At 34.6% G+C, this 17,442-nt stretch overlaps 1 pseudogene; it reads left to right on the top strand.

Moving 5' to 3' along the window:
* Positions 1-690: 690 nt before the first annotated feature.
* On the top strand, positions 691-17,234 carry LOC149224727 (formate dehydrogenase 1, mitochondrial-like; annotated as a pseudogene).
* Positions 17,235-17,442: the final 208 nt, after the last annotated feature.

The following is a 17,442-nucleotide window of genomic DNA, read 5'->3' on the forward strand; positions in this document are numbered from 1 at the left end:
TTCTTCATAAACAAGCTGGCCTCCTCTCCCTTGGTGGATGTCACTCCACTTAAGATGCGTCCGTCGTGGAGAAACCGAAGAATAGGTGATGATTGGGTTGGGAAGAAGCTCGACAGATTCCTAATTTGTGATTCGTTGTCCGAAAAGATTCAGGCTTTCAGACACTGGGTTGGAGAAGGAGGTCTCTCGGATCATTTTCCTGTTTTCCTCGAGGTGAAGGGTGCCTTCCCAAAACCGGGCACTCCTCGAGGTGAAGGGTGCCTTCCCAAAACCGGGCTTGTCCTGCGGAATATGCATGAGGTTCAGATCTTTGGGGACTCTATGAACACTGTGCGTTGGTTCAATGGGATGCAATTATGCAACAATTTCACCCTGCTTCCCTTGCTCAGAGAAGTTTCTCGACTAAAAAATCACTTCTCGGAGCTCTCTCTCAGTCACATTTACAGGGAAAGAAATTCTGATGCTGACCGTCTCTCCAAAGAAGGTGTCAATCAAGCGATGGGGTCGTGGATTGTCCTGGAAGATGAAAATGGGGTTGCTCGTCCTCTTGAGCAGCCCATTTTCGCTTAGTTCTTTCCTCTGTTTTTCTCCCTCCTGTGTTCTGTACATACTTGTATTGTTTCTCTGGTTTTTTCTTTGTTGTTTCTCTGCTCTTTATCAGGTCTCTTGGGCTGCTTTCCTTGTAAAAGGATGCCCGCTTTGACCTGGTCTTTTTCTCTATTCCCTTTTCTCCAGAATCCTGGTCGTGCTTACGCAGGATTTCTGCCTGGTCGATGGGTGCTTTTTCCCTGTGCGAATTCGGTGTTTCTTTCTGCATGGGATCTTCTCTTCGTCGGTCTGCTCTTCCTCGGGCCTCAGCGAGGCGTGTTATTAGACAGGCTTACGCCTCTTCCCATGGCTCTTTTCGGCGCAGGCTTTACGCCTCTTCTCATGGCTCTTTTCGGCGCTCGACTTCTCTTTTCTGAATGTAATTATTTGGGGTCCCTGCGCTGGCTCATTGCCTTCCGGGTGCGCTTGATGGTGCTGATCTTTATTTTTCAGCAGCGACTCTGTTCTCTCCCCTGTCTCATGGCAAAGAACGAGTCCTCTAGCAATGCTTTGCATACGCTGTGTAACTACCTATTATACTTAATAGATGGTTCGTTTTTTTCGGTGGAAAAAAAAATATTAACCCATTCAATTAGTTATGGCAATGGCAATCTTATAAAGAAAAGAAAAGGAAAAAGAGGGAGATTTTCAAAGAGGTCCAAATTTTTTTATTTAAGAAATAAGGAGAAAGTAGATAGGTTAGTTAGAAATTTCATTGGGGAAAAATTAGATTGAGTCATTAATAGAGGGGGGGGGGGTGCCAGGAGACAGGGGGGAGAGATGACTAGGAAGATAGGGTAGGGATCCAACAACTACTGGTCTTCCAACTGTCGTCCCTATTGAGATTACTTGGCCTTTTTTCAATCTCAATGGCTTCCCTAAATTTCCGGTGATGGAACTACACAACCTTAGCAATCACTTGGGACTCCTCAATACAAACATGATGTTTAGTCTTCTCTGCATGCTCTGCCAGCGCAAAGGACTTGGTTCTCCCATGTTTTAGGTCAGCTGCATGCTCATTAATCCTTTGATTATCATAAAGCTTTCCTTAAAGCCTACAAGAACTCGGTGGTTAAAAAAGAACCTAAAAATCGAATCCCAGTGGTCCATCTACCAAGGGACCAATGATAAGATTGCTAGGATTCTTAAGAAGCATAATGTTCCCTCGACCTTCGAACCCCTTAAAACCATTTGTAATTCCCTATGATCAGTAAAAGATCCTGTCAACCCCAAGGACATGAAGGGTGTCTATATTATTCGTTGTTCATGTGGGACCGCCTACATTGGTGAGACTAGACGTTCTATTAATCAAAGGATTAATGAGCATGTAGCTAACCTAAAACATGAGAGAACCAAGTCCTCTACACTAGCAGAGCATGTGGAGAAGACTAAACATCATGTTTGTATTGAGGAGGCTCGAGTGATTGCTAAGGTTGCACAGTTTCATCACCGGAAATTTAGGGAAGCCATTGAGATTGAAAAAAGGCCAAGTAATCTCAATAAGGACGATGGTTGGAAGATCAGTAGTTGCTAGATCCTTGCCCTATCTTCCTAGTCATCTCTCCCTCCTGTGTCCCCCCCTCTATTAATGACTCGATCTAATTTTTCCCCAATGAAACTTCTAACTAACCTATCTACTTTCTCCTTATTTCTTAAATAAATTTTTTGGTCCTCTTTGAAAATCTCCCTCTTTTTCTTTTCCTTTTCTTTATAATATTGCCCTTGTCATAACTAACTGAATGGGTTAATATTACCCATTATAAGATTATTATTTAGATTTAGGTAGTGTGTTTAAGTGCTCTTTAGATAGGTTAACTAATAAATTTATATTAAGAAGTTTCCCAAAACCATTAATGATAAAAATATTACTATTATTATAATATTGTAATAATAATTTAATAATATTTAGTATTATTAATTTTTAAGGATAATATTAAATCCATGCTATTACTAAAAGTTATAATCCCTAGAGCTATTAATATATAACATATCACTCATTATTATAGTCCCTAAATTTTATTTCAAATACTATACTTAAAATAACACTCAATAACAACCAAAAAGTATTAATTATACACTATACATAGATAATATTATTATAATTAAATAATTTAACCAACCAAATCTAGCTGTTTCTTAATCAATTATAGCCTTCATCCTGTCTAGTCTAATATCACTGTTTTTCTAGTCAAATCTGCCATCCCTATTTAACATGTAGCTATGATCTGATTTTTCAACTTGTCTTGACCATGAACCACACTCGTTGTTGGTTCGAAACACGTCAATAGAATTTTCTGATGTGATTTTTCTGAAAATATCAACAATTATTTATATATTAAAATAATTATATTTTTTTGTTGGAGATAAATGAGATTTTTTTTTTAAGTGTATTTCACATAGTAGAAATAGTAGGCAATGAACTACAATTTTATTTTTCCTTCGATTTTAACAATGCTATAATTGTGACCGGACGTCTAAATCTATTTGAGATTTTGTCTATTATAAAAAATATTTTTTATTAATTTGGTATTTTTATAATTAATTATCAATATAAAAAGGAAAAATTTATTTATTTATTGAAAAAAATTATTAAATTAAAAATCAGATAAATGTTATTAAAAATATATATTTGAAATAAAACACTAGCCCATAACAATTTGAAAACAAAAAAACATAATTATAATCCGTTTGTAGTATTAAATTTATCTTAAAAACATAAAAATCCATTACAAAGTATTTAAAAACATAAAACATAGACTTACAACAAAACTAAATAAATTATATTACAATTGTTTGAGCTACAAAGAATTTTAAAGCATGCAAAATAACCATTTATTTTCCACTATTTATTGTTACCACGGACTTAACCCAAAATAATTTAGAACCAAATGAAATAATAGTATAAAATTAAATAAAATATAAAAATAGATGCGTGAATTAATAAAATAAAAAATAGTTAGCCACACTCATTGCTATCAATAATTCAAAATAAATAAATGATAATATGATCTAATAAAAAATAAGGAGGAAGATGTAAATTATTAAAATAATATAAAATATATTAATGTAAGGAAATAAGAAATTAAAAAGCATTAAAAGAAATTTATGATAATTATATTTTTTTATGATAAATTTAACTAATTATTTAAAATATTTAAGCATGCATATTCTTTTGTTCTATTCTTTAAATATAAGAAATATATTATCATAATCATTTCATTTTTTATTTTTTTATATATTTTTAAGTATTTTTCTCTTTGTATTTTTCAATCTTTCTTTTATTGTTCGTTGATGATAATTATAGTTTTAATTGACTATATATATTTACTTATTTATTTTTCAAAACATTTTCTCTTTATTTCTTAAGTCACAATGGTGTTTTGAGGATTTTTTTGCTCAAGTGTGACTAGTAATAATTTTTATGCTGGGCAAGACGACACTTACGCTGCACTCATAATCAAAATGTTAATCTCTTTATTACAATCTTGTAGAATATCACTGGTTTGTTTAATATGATGGTAATATATTATTGATTTTCTTGGATGTTGTAACAATTTATTTTCTGCCTATTTTATGGATTGGTATTTTTCCAGTACTATTGGCAACAAAGTGTAGCTAACCGTATAATGTTTTTGTTTTTGGAAAGTTATTCTGTTATTATTCTAATGTTGTTCATTTACTAAGTGTGTTACATTGCCTTGTTCTCCATTTGATGGTTAACTGTTAAAATTATGTCTCTTTTTCTTTGTGAAGACCTACCCTCTTCAAAGCCAGATTAATGAATTTATTTGATTGAGTGCAATGACACATAAAGTGGGGAAAATTCAAACAAAAGTAGGACAATGAAATGAATTGTTTAGATCAATATTTGCAATAAGGAATACTAGCTTTATTGGCACTAGAAAAACCTATTCATATTACATGTTATAAACTTGATAAGACAAGAAAATAATCATGTACAAAATTTATACTTTATAACTTACTTTACATTAGTTGACAAAATTCCAATGCCTCAGGATAATGCTTTCCCACACTCAATAAATTCTCTCTATTACTCATTGCGAATAGCTTTGTAGGGTTTACATGAACATTCCTCTAATACCTCCTCGACAAACCATACCATGTTCCCTATTGACTTATTATGTTGAGATTTTATTTTCTTCTAGTGTTGAACTAGAAAAGTTCAAGGCTCAAACATAACAGAGAACTATTATAAGTGCTTTTCATAAATATAATCAATGAATCAATTGTAAAGACAATATAGGTGGAAGTTTTCCTTTGCAATTTCCACCCAAAGACCAGAAATGTTAGAGGCCTTGATATATAAATGTTGATGCTCATTCTGTTCATCATAGATGACATGCACCAAAGATCTTAAGTGAGACGGGGATAAAAAGAGATAACATTGGCAAGAGAAGCCATAAAGTGAAACCATACAAAGCATTAACACATGTGAAAAAGATGGTTTCTGAAATACCGGAGATCATATATGATCATGATGGCATTTGCCAAGGATGCACAAGCAGAAAGAAAGTGAATGGAGCATTCCCTTCACCTTGTCGTGACGATGAACCAAATTAGTTGGTTCGAAACGTCGACCAAATCCTAATGATGTGATTAATCTGAAAGGAATTTGTTTACATTATGGAACACACAAGTCTTAGATCTAACCAAGTAGAACTAGTCAGGTATTACATCTTGTACATTATGATTTATGTGGACCAATTCCTATAACTTCTCTTCACGGTTACTTGTATTATATTATCTTTGTGGATGATTTTTTTTTTGCGAAACATGGATTTTTTCTAAAAAATAAAATTCAAACTTTTAACATGTTCAATTATTACAAAGTTATAGTACAAAAAGATCAAAATTTTTAGATCTAATAATGGAGGAGAGTTCACTTCCAATGATTTCATTGACTTCCACAAAGAAGCTGGAATAATAAAAGAGACCACTATACCATGTAACCTAGAACAAAATGGTCTGGCCAAGAGAAAGAAAACATCTATCATGGAAGTAGTCAAGGCTATGTTGCATTATCAGAAATTTCCAAACTTTCTATGGGGAGAAGCTGCGAACACAATGGTCTATGTTAAAAATAGATCTCCTCACTGTGCCCTAAACAACGAGACTCATGAAGAATTATTCACTAGTGGGAAGCCCAAAGTTGGGCACCTAAAGATCTTTGGTTGTCCTATGTACTTCCATGTCCCAAAAGAGAAAAGGAACAAGCTGGAAGCTTCAGGTAAGAATGGTACGCTTGTTGGTTATTATGAGAATTCTAAAACTTACAGAATATACCTACTTCCTTAAAGAAATATAGAATTTAGTAGGGATGTAACATTTGATGAAGATGCAGCTCTTGGAAAAGCAAGAGACACTCCCCTTCCTCCTGCTAATGTTGATAGTCAAGATTATCTATTTGAAATGCAAGAAGACCCTAAAGCTAAAACTCATCTTGATGATGAACCCATGGAGCCCATGGATCCTTTGGATCCTCCTCTATGTGATCCTCCAAAAAGGATACCTTTATGGCTTCGTGACACTCTTCAATATGTTGATAAACATGCTACCCCTAGAGGAGATTTCAGAGAAAGAAAGGAATATTTCTAGTTTCAAGGATATGTTGTAGCCATGAGCAAAATCATTCGAGATGAACCATGCGCTTTTGAAGAAGAAGTAAATTCCCAAGTTTGGAAAGATGCAATGGATGAAGAATATGAATCCACCATTCAAAATAATGTATGGGAAGTGGTTCCAAGACCCCAAGGTAAATTTGTTGTATCTTATAAGTGGTTGTATAAAATATGGTGTTGATGGTATTATTGAATAATATAAATCTATATTTATGGCTAGAGGTTTCTCTCAAAAAGTGGGAATAGACTATGACGATTTTTTTGCACTTGTTGCCCATTACACCATCATCCAACTTATTGTAGCTCTGGCTACTATACAAGGATGGTCTCTTCACCAAATGGATGTGAAGACTACTTTTCAACATGGCTTCCTTAAAGAAGAAGTATTTTTGGAGAAACAAAAAGGCTTTGAAGTAAATTATCCAAAAATTCATGTTTGTAGGTTGAAGAAAGCCCTTTATGGTCTGAAGCAAGCTCCAAGAGCTTGGTATGCTTGCATAGATAGCTCCTTAATGAATCTTAGTTTTACTAGAAGTAATGTAGTTCCAAATATTTAATTTAAGACAATCCAAGGTATGATTTTCATTTTGGTATTGTATGTTGATGATTTATTTTTGACCAACAGTGAACCTCTTATTCTCCAGTGTAAGAGGGGGTTATCTTCTGAATTTGAAATGAAATATCTTGGTTTGATGCACTACTTTATGGGCCTAGAGGTAAGGTAAAAATCTGGTGAGATTTTCCTTTCTCAAGGAAAATATGTTGTCAAACTACTAGAATGGTTTGGCATGACTCAATGTAAGTCCATGAATACTCCAAAATGAATTTCAAGAAGCTTTTTGGTAAAGTTGCAGGACCTGATTTGGCTAATCCTTCTGAGTACAATCAATTGATTTGGGCACTTATGTTATTAGTGAACATTAGACCAGATATATGCTTTGTAGTCAATACTCTGATTCAATACATGATTAAGCCTTCTCATGCATACTGGGTGTTTGCAAATAATGTGTTGAGGTACATGCATGGGACCACAAATCTTGGATTGAGATATACTGCCCGAGATGTAAGGCTACATGGATACTCTGATGGTGATTGGGTTGGTAACTCTACTAAAAAAAAAGAGCACATCAGGGTGTTGCTTCCGCTTAGGATCTACAATGATATCTTGGATCAGCAGAAATAAAAAGTTTGTTGCCCTTAACATGACCAAAGCATAATACAAAGGGGGAATTTTAAGAATGGAAAATTATCTTGAAGTTTAAAAACATTGGCAAATATCACTAGTTCCTAATATTAAAACTATAAAATGTTTATTAATGTATTTGTAAAATTATTCAAATTTATAATGATTTTATATGTACTCTCTATATATTGTTGGAAATTTCTAAGGTAAAATAATTTTATATTGTAAAATTTGGGTGAATGATTTTTTTTATAAAAGTTGGATCTTAAAAAATCTTTTTTTTAGAATCATGGGAAATTAGCCCAACTACGAATATTAGCCCCTAAAATTTTCCATGATTAACACATTGCTGCTAGCATGGCTAGCTATGCGGAAGTATCGGTAAGGAATCTCTTTAGAGAGCTATTTGAGAAAGTATTGGATATTATAGTAATTTACTATGACAATAAGAGTGGGATTTGACTTACTGAAAATCCCATGTTCCATGACAAGTCCAAACACATTGAGATCAAATATCATTATATCCGAGATATGGTGAAAATATGAGTAGTAATACTTCATCATATAGCGATTCATAAAGGAAATTTCTTAGTTTCTAGAGAGCATCTTAGACTGGCAGATGTGACCCTTCCTAAAGAGGGTAGTGATGGATGGTAAGCCTTGGATGTGCGATATCCTTGTCATGTGTTGACAAGTGGATCCCCTCAGGAATTGATGAGCCTTGGATGAGCAATATCCTTGTCATGGGTCGAGAAGTGGACCCCCCAAGTAGTGATGAGCCTTAGATTTGTGAGATCCTTGTCATGTGTTGAAAAGTGGACCCCCCAAGTTGTGATGAGCCTTGGATGTGCAAGATCCTTGTCATGTGTTGACAAGTGGATCCTCTAAGAAGTGATTAGGCTTGGATGTGTGAGATCCTCGTCATGTGTTGACCAGTGGATACCCGTAAGTAGTGATGAGCCTTTGATGAGTGAGATCCTTGTCATGTGTTGACAAGTGAACCCCCTAAAATAGTGATGATCCTTGGATGAGCGAGATCTTTGTCATGTGTTGAAAAGTGGATCCCCCAAAGTAGTTATGCGCCTTGGATGTGCAATATCATTGTCATGTGTTGAAAAGTGGATCCCCCAAAGTTGTGATAAGCATTCGATGAGTGAGATCCTTATCATGTGTTGACAAGTGGATCCCCCCAAGCAGTGTTAAGACTTGGATGTGTGATATCCTTGTCATGTGTTGACAAGTGGATACCCCCAAGTGTGTATAGGGTCATGGATATATCTCCCCTATGATGATTCTTCTTCATTAGATTGTAACATCATTGTTACAAAGCAGACATAAAAAAGATACTTGTATCAAAAATAAATTCCTCCCTAGCTGAGAGAGAGAGTGTTGAAAATTGACATCTATGGGATGAATTTCCTTGAATACAATTTCATTTCCGACCTTTCTAAGGTGACTTTCTAAAATAGAATGTCATGTCTATATTTGTAGCCATGAATTTCCAAAAATAGTAAATCACCTTTCATCAATTTTTAGTCATATATAAATGATGGAAAATCACTTAACTTGTCCTTAATAAATCTCAATTGTTTAATTTTTAACTTAACCATCAACATTATTATTATTATTATTATTATTCTCTTGATGATATTATTAAAAAAAAATTCAAGCCTCTCAATCATGTCATATGTAACTCCCTTAAATTAATGCATATGTTACTTTCTCTCTCTCTCTTAATGGATTCATTCCTCTCTATCTTTAATGCACTTATGCACCTTTTACACTCTCTTACACACTTTAATGACTCATATAAGTTACACTTCTCTCCTAAATGCATAAGTTACACTTCTCTCCTAAATGCATAAGTTACACTCCTATGTTGGTATATGTAACTCCTCCTCAAGGCATAAGAATTACTCTCTCATAAATTTTACTTCCTTTCTCTTCCTATATATTTATGCCTCTCATCCTCACTTGACACACTTGTTCTTATGAAAGGAGAATTTGAACTTGAGAAAAAGAGAGTTGGAGAGTCTAGAGGAATATTAAGAGAGAGAGAAAGCTGAGAGTCTTGAAGAGCAAGAGCAGATCTTGGAGAGAAAAAAATGATTCAATGTCTACAACAACTACTGCTATCAGAGATATTCTTCATATTTTTGTGCACTTATTCATCCTCTCATTGTAGTTTGTATCTTTATTGAACAACTTATTTCTGATAGAAGAAGAATCTAGTTGGGTTTTACCCTTGCAGGTTTTTCCCTAGTCATTGACCTAAATTCTCTATGTCTCATTGAGCTCTTGGTTTTCTTCCATTGTTCATATGATTTATATGGTTTATGTTCTATCTACATACTACAATTACTTAACTTATTTTGCAGCATAAATAAGTTTTGGATTCATGTGATTGTAACAACATAAAAAATCATAATTTCAACATTTTTCTTCCTTATTACCTTGTGCCACTCAAGGAAATCCCTTTCCCACCCTAGATTCAACAATAAATGGCACTATTTTCTTTGTTGTTGGCTTTATTAGTAATGAATTTATTGAGGCGCATGAAGGCTTGACTAAAAGGAGAGGGAAATTCACTACTGAAAGGAATTTATTTCTTGCCCTATATGCGCACCCTATTAACAAAGTAAACAATCCTAGTTTAAATGGAGCACTCTTCATAAAGCTAATATTAGAGAAAGAAGAATAAAGAAAAAAAAAAAATATTTTGATATGGAAGACACTCAAGAAGGCAGTGAGTTGGAAACTGAAATTATTGATCTAAGGACTCAAATGATCTAGCTATGAATCCTAAGGGAGATTTAAATAAATAAAGGAAAACCATAAATTCTTGGGATATTGTTATTGATTTTGAACAACCCAATCCAAGCAGTTTTATACGACGTGTGTTCCTAGCTAACCAACCAGGGTGGTCCATGACCAAAGTTTTGAGATTGACCCAATAACACTAGGAAATAGATTGATGATTTTGACTAGCTTGTCGAGCCCTTGTTAGAAATTTGTCTATAAAATCCCTTTCAACCAAACCCAACCAACCCTATTGAACAAACAAACCCACTAGATAGGATGTCTTTCTTGGACTTCCCTGCTGGTACATGGGGGAGAATTGATTAGACGTGGGGGTGAAAAGGTTGTCCCTGAAACTGAGGTTCTTAACCTAAAAAGGGTACAAGTCTTGGTTCAATGGTGTAATCCACAACTTAATCAATAGAATCAACTAGAACATATGCCTATATATCCCACCCCTCCCTTTGACTATCGATATTAATATCAATTTGGGTTTTTGTCTCAATATCGATCTATAGTTAACACACAATTGCTACATCATTATTACTTCTACATCAAAGGTGCACTTTGCTTCCATTTCATATACCATTGTAGATCCCTACCATGCAAGGTCATATAGAACTCTAGCGATATGGTGGCATCGTTGGTCTTCCATTCATTCTAGATCACATTCCAGAGGAACCAATGCTTATCTACATCCTCCTCACCTTAGTCATGAAATAGAGGTAGATGTAGGGATGAATTTATTATCTAGGTCATCATCATCTTATGGTGACTTTGAACCAATACGAATTCTTGGGGTCATGGTTGCTATACCACAAGTTTTGTGCAACCGTAACACTGACCAAACTATATATGTTTTTAATTTAAATCATTGATAGGCACTCAAGTTTTTGTAACATAATTACATATATAATGCCAACTGAAGATATATTCTCATAATTATTAAGATATGGCTTACCTGGTTCGAATCGGGCTAGAAATTTAGATGCTAAGGAATATGGAAAAACCTTGTCTAGGCTATATGCAGGTTCAATAGCTTCAATAGAAATAATAATCCATTTCTCAAGGGTTTGTTTTATAAGGCCCTCATTCCCCTAAATGTGATATTGGTTATAAAGAAGGAGGAATATCTTACTGTATCTAACATCTAATAAATCTAGAGGTTTTCATTCATATTTTGTAATCTACGCTCACCTCCCACATGATCTCTTTGGGCTTGAACCTCATGGAGACCAAGAAAACGAGATCGAGAAGCTGAAAGCTTAATCAAGTTTGGGACATATTGAGATTATCCACTCCAAACAAGGAGATTCCTTACCCTCATGTGCCCTTTAACTCCATGTCAGTAGGTGTGATCCAAGAGTTGACACACTCGATGCTAGTTTTAGTCACTCTGCCTCGACTTATACTGCCATAGAAACTTGGGAAATGTTATTACCTCTATTAGATCACATGAAGTTCAATGCATTACTTACAATCACCCATTATACTAATCTATGAATGATTTTTGCAAATGGATGAACTTCTCAAAAGTAGGTGGTGCAATTGTAAGGTAAGCATAATTGAATGATGCCCCCTAAAATCCATTGTGACCACCTTACTGGAAGGGACAACCCAATCCTAATGAGGGTAATTATTATCCCGCACACACTTAAACATATAAATTAGAGTGACAACCAAACATGCCTAATCTATGGATAATTTCAAATTAGAGCCATCCTTAATGAAACAAACATAAACCAACAACTAGATTAGGTACGTCTCTAAAGGATAAACGTCGAATCCAATAGCCACCAATGAAGAAAAGAAAATGGGATAACACCTCTAATTAGATTTCATTGAAATAAAATGCATACCAAGCCCCATATTTACCCTAGGCCTAAAACATAATTTGGGAAGGCATTGAATTATTAAAACCTAGTACCAATAATAGTATTTTAGAATTGACCTAAAGATGTTATTACATCGTAAGGCATTCCCCTCTGAAAAGAACGTTCCTCTTATACACTTGTCATCACCGTGCCTGTTAGATTATATGTTAGATGATTGGAAAATGTTTATTCGTTGGATCATACAAAGTTAGTTGAGAAAAAAGAGTTATTAAACTCTAACCCATCACTCCCGAACAATTTGGAATTCATGTCTTTAATTGCAAGCAACGAGGCTCATAGGTGGAATACAAGTAAACAATCTTCCATCCCTTTGAATAGTTTTGACTTCACATCGTTGTCAATTTCTGACAATAGGGGGCAGGTAAACCCTTTCCACAACAATAGTTTTTCTGCCTTAGGCAGCAGGGGGCTAGGTAAACCCTTGCCACAATAATAGCTTTTCTACCTCAGGCAGTAGGGGACAGGTAAACCCTTGCCACAAAAGTATGTTTTTCTACCTCGCTGCATCAGTATCACTGGGCAACATCACATCACCAAATCCAAGAAGAGGAGGAGACTCTTCATGGCTGCAATGGACCATATTTCACGTAAAGCAAGCAAAGATTGACAATCTGCATTAGTTTGTCCTGTGTCAAGACTCGAGACACAATAAGATTGATTTCTATTGGCATGGAGAATTCTATGTCATTGTGATCTGTTTTCTATTACTTATGTAGAAGGATTATGTTGAATATTAAATTTGTAGATTTGGTGTTTTTGATCAGTGGGGGCATTTTGAATTTAAGACAAATTTCACCCTGTTTGGACCAAGTATAGCATATAATTTTTCAAGGGATTTTTTAAGGGGCTTTTGCTTTCGGAGGACTTTTTTGTGTTAGGGTTTACCTGTCAAATTATTTTCTTTGCATCAGGGTTTGTATAGCTCTTTTCAGAGGGATTTTCCCTTTTGGAGGACTGCTTTTTCATAAATGACCTATGGTTATTCACAATTGAAGTTGGGTGGCTACTTCCACAATCTAATATATTAATTTTTTAGTATGCCTTCCCTTTCCTACTTCTTGCTAGCATGGATCTTCAAAATTTATTATTGCTTACTTTTACATTTGAGAATTGTAACCCAAACTTACACAATTAATTTCCTTTCCTTTGCAGAACTTGAAAAGCACATACCTGATGTGCATGTTTTGATTTCTACGCCTTTCCACCTGACCTATGTGACAACACAGAGGATCAAGAAGGAAAAGAACTTAAATCTTCTTTTGACAGCTGATATTGGTTCTAATCACATTGATCTAAATGCTGCAATAGCCACTGGTGTGACTGTTTCAGAAGTTATAGGTACTAGTTCTTTTTTATCTCAAGTATATTGCTTTTCACCACCCTATTGACCAAGTTCACACTATGGACATTTTAGTATGAACAAGTTTCTGTAATGATTCTTCATAGTTTAACTCACGCCTTCTTCAACAATCTTTACAACAAGTAATGTGGTGTCCATGGCAGAATATGAGCTAATGCGCATTCTCATATTGATGCAAAACTTTGTGCCTGGATATAAGCAAATTGTTGAGGGCGATTGGAAAGTGGCAACAATTTCTTACAGGTCATATGATCTAGAAGGGAAAACTATTGGTACGATTGGTGTAGGGTGTATTGGCAAAGAACTACTTAAGCGTTTAAAGGTATTCATTCTTAGGATGTACTACATGATGTTGCAAACTTTTCAAAAATTAGTGCTCCATAATTCTTATGCATGCATGTTGTTTGTTTCAAAATTTCAATCTAATAATAATAAACATTACATGATGTTGAATTGCATTCCTTTGTACAAACCTTCAATTGTAACCTTCTTTACCATGACCGTCTTTCTATTAGACCCGAATTGGAAAAGGAATCTGGAGCAACATTGGAGAAAAATCTTGACGAAATGCTACCTAAATGTGATTTACTTGTCATTAATATGCCTCTTTCTGACAAAACTAGGTGCGTGTTATCACAATCTCATAAATAATCTCTCCCATTATTCAATCAGAGATCAATAGAACCTATATATTTTATACAACTTGTGAACAAAAACCTAATTATTGTTTCTCTTACCCTTTCCTTTTGGTTACAATAGGGGAATGTTTAACAAGGAGAAAATCAACAAGCTGTAGAAGGGTGTATTGATTGTGAATAATGCTCAAGGGGCCATCATGGATGCTCAAGTAGTCGCTAATGCTTCTGCAAGTGGACGCATTGGAGGTCAGTTATATTTATTCAACTCCTCTTCATATTGCCTCCTTCCTAGTGTTAATAATGGACATACAAGTCCCATCATCAAACATTTCTCTCAGATTCGAAAAGAACATGATGATATGTTGCTACTAAAACAATAGAACTGTACTTTTGTGATTTGGAAGTCCTTTTTTTAATTCTTGGAGGCAATTAAAAGACAATGAATCATTTTTCTATGTTTTAAATTTCTAAACTATGTTCTTATTTGTTAGAACAAGTTAGCTTGCAAATTGCAGTGATGGAAATAGGCACATTGCTAACTACCAATTGTAGTGATGGAAATAGGTACATTGCTAACTCCTGGGGTTTTCTACAATGCAGGTTACAGTGGAGATGATTGGTTTTCTCAACCTGATCCAAAAGATCATCCATGGCGCTCCATGCCAAAGCATGCTATGACTCCACATATCTATGGGACTACAATAGATGGCCACGTGTCTGATTTCATCCAATTTCACCCCTTTGTTTCTAGCAATTGCTATGATTGACAAACGTACGTCATAAATAATTCAAAAAGTCAATTATATTGCATCATGGTCCATTGCAAAAAGCTTTAATGTTGTCATTAATTTATCATTTTTGTCATCTTTGGAAGAAGAAAATATGAATCATAAAAAATACAGAGATATTCTTGAGAGTTTTCTGACTATTTGTTCATAAAATATCTACTTCAAATAAGGTATGTAGCTGGAATGAAGGATATGCTAGACAGATACTTCAAGGGAGAAGATTTCCCTTTAAATAATTATATTTTGAAGGAAGGAAAGATGGCCAGTCAATACCTATAAACACTTCATGTTAGATGCTAAAGTAGATGATTCATCCTGTTGAAGGCTGCTTTATCTGGAATAACAAGCAAGAGCCAGAGCAGAGATCGCTTCCCTCGAATAAAATAGTGCATCAAATATTGAACTGTCAAATACATTCCTGAGACCAATGATGCTTCAAAGCATTTTCAAGAATGCATGATAGAATATTAGCATGAAGCTCATTACATCTGATTGATTTTATAGGTTAGTAGTTTTGAAATAAACAAAATCTAAAATAGAGAGAAGTTAGCGCTTTAATCCTTCGTAGCTATTGATGCATGAAGTTGGCTCACAGATTCAGGCAATGCTATGCATATTTTCTATAGCAGAGAAATGAACCTTTGTTCGTGTATGGAAGGGAAGGTTTCTACCTTGTCTTGGTATGGTTTTCTGATTGATGAATCATTTTTTCTCTGTTTTAATTTCTAAACTATGTTCTTATTTGTTAGAACAAGTTAGCTTTCCAATTGCAGTTATGGAAAAAAGCACATTGCTAACTCTTGAGACTTTTTGCAATGTAGGTTACAATGGAGATGTTTGGTTTGCGCAACCTTCTCCAAAAGATCATCCATGGTGCTCCATGCCAAACCATGCTATGACTCCCCATATCTCTCAGACTACAATAGATGACTAGGTGTCTTATTTCATCCAATTTCACCCTTTATTTCTAGCAATTGCTTTGATTGACAAATGTACCTCATAAATAATTCAAAAAGTCAATTATATTGCATCATGGTCCATTTCACAAAGCTTTAATGTTGTCATTAATTTATCATTTTTGTCATCTTTGGAAGCATAAAATAGGAATCATAAAAATTACAGAGATATTCTTGAGAGTTTTATGATTAATTGTTCATAAAATCTCTACTTCAGATAAGGTATGCAACTCGAATGAAGGATATGCTAGACATATACTTCAAGGGAGAATATTTCCCTTCGCATAATTATATTGTGAAGGAAGGAAAGCTAAATAGTCAATACCTATAGACAATTCATGTTGGATGCTAAAGCAGATGATTCATCCTGTTGAAGGCCACTTTATCTGGAATAACAATCAAGAGCCAGATCAGAGCTAGCTTTCCTCGAATAAAAAAGTGCATCAAATATTGATCTGTCAAATACATTCTTGAGACCAATGATGCTTCAACGCATTATGTAAGAATGAATGATACAAGACTAGCATGAATCTCATTCCATTTGATTGATTTTATAGGTTAGTAGTTTTGAAGTAAACAAAATCCAAAATAGAGTGAAGTCAATGCTTTATTCATTTGTGGCTATGGACATACAAATCCCATCATCAAGCATTTCTCTCAGATTCAGAAAGAGCATGATGATACGTTGCTGATAAAACAATGTACCTATATTTTTGTGCTTTGGGAGTCCTTTTGTCATTCTTAGAGGTAATTACAAGATAATGAATTGTTTTTCTATGTTTTAAATTTCTAAACTATGTTCCTGTTTGTTAGAAAAAGTTAGTTTTCCAATTGCAGTGATGGAAACAAGCACAGTGCTAATTGTCAATTGCAGTGATGGAAACAGGTACATTGCTAACTCTTGGGACTTTTTGCAATGCAGGTTACAGTGGAGATGTTGGGTTTTCTCAACCTGCTCCAAAAGATCATCCATAGCGCTCCATGCCAAACCATGCTATGACTCCCCATATCTCTGGGACTACAATAGATGGCCAGGTGTGTGATTTCATCCAATTTCACCCTTTTTTTCTAGCAATTTCTTTGATTGACAAACGTACCTCATAAATAATTCAAAAATTCAATTATATTGCATCATGGTCCATGGCAAAAATATTTAATGTTGTCATTAATTTATCATTTTTGTCATCTTTGGAAGCAGAAAATAGGAATCATAAAAAATACAGATATATTCTTGAGAGTTTTCTGACTAATTGTTTATAAAATCTCTACTTCGGATAATGTATACAGCTGGAAAAAAGGATATGCTAAACAAATACTTCAAGGGAGAAGATTTCCCTTCACATAATTATATTGTGAAGGAAGGAAAGCTGGCTAGTCAATACCTATAAATAATTCATGTTGGATGCTAAAGCAGATGATTCATCCTGTTGAAGGCTGCTTTATCTGGAATAACAAGCAAGAGCCAGAGTAGAGCTCGCTTCCCTCGAATAAAACAATGCATCAAATATTGAACTGTCAAATACATTCTTGGGATCAATGATGCTTCAAATCATTATGCATGAATGAATGATAGAAGATTAGCATGAAGCTCATTCC

The sequence above is a fragment of the Pinus tabuliformis genome, chromosome Q (genome assembly GCF_031772625.1).
Source record: "Pinus tabuliformis cultivar Carrire ecotype Pingquan chromosome Q, CPIR1, whole genome shotgun sequence".
NCBI classification, from domain to species: Eukaryota; Viridiplantae; Streptophyta; class Pinopsida; order Pinales; family Pinaceae; genus Pinus; species Pinus tabuliformis.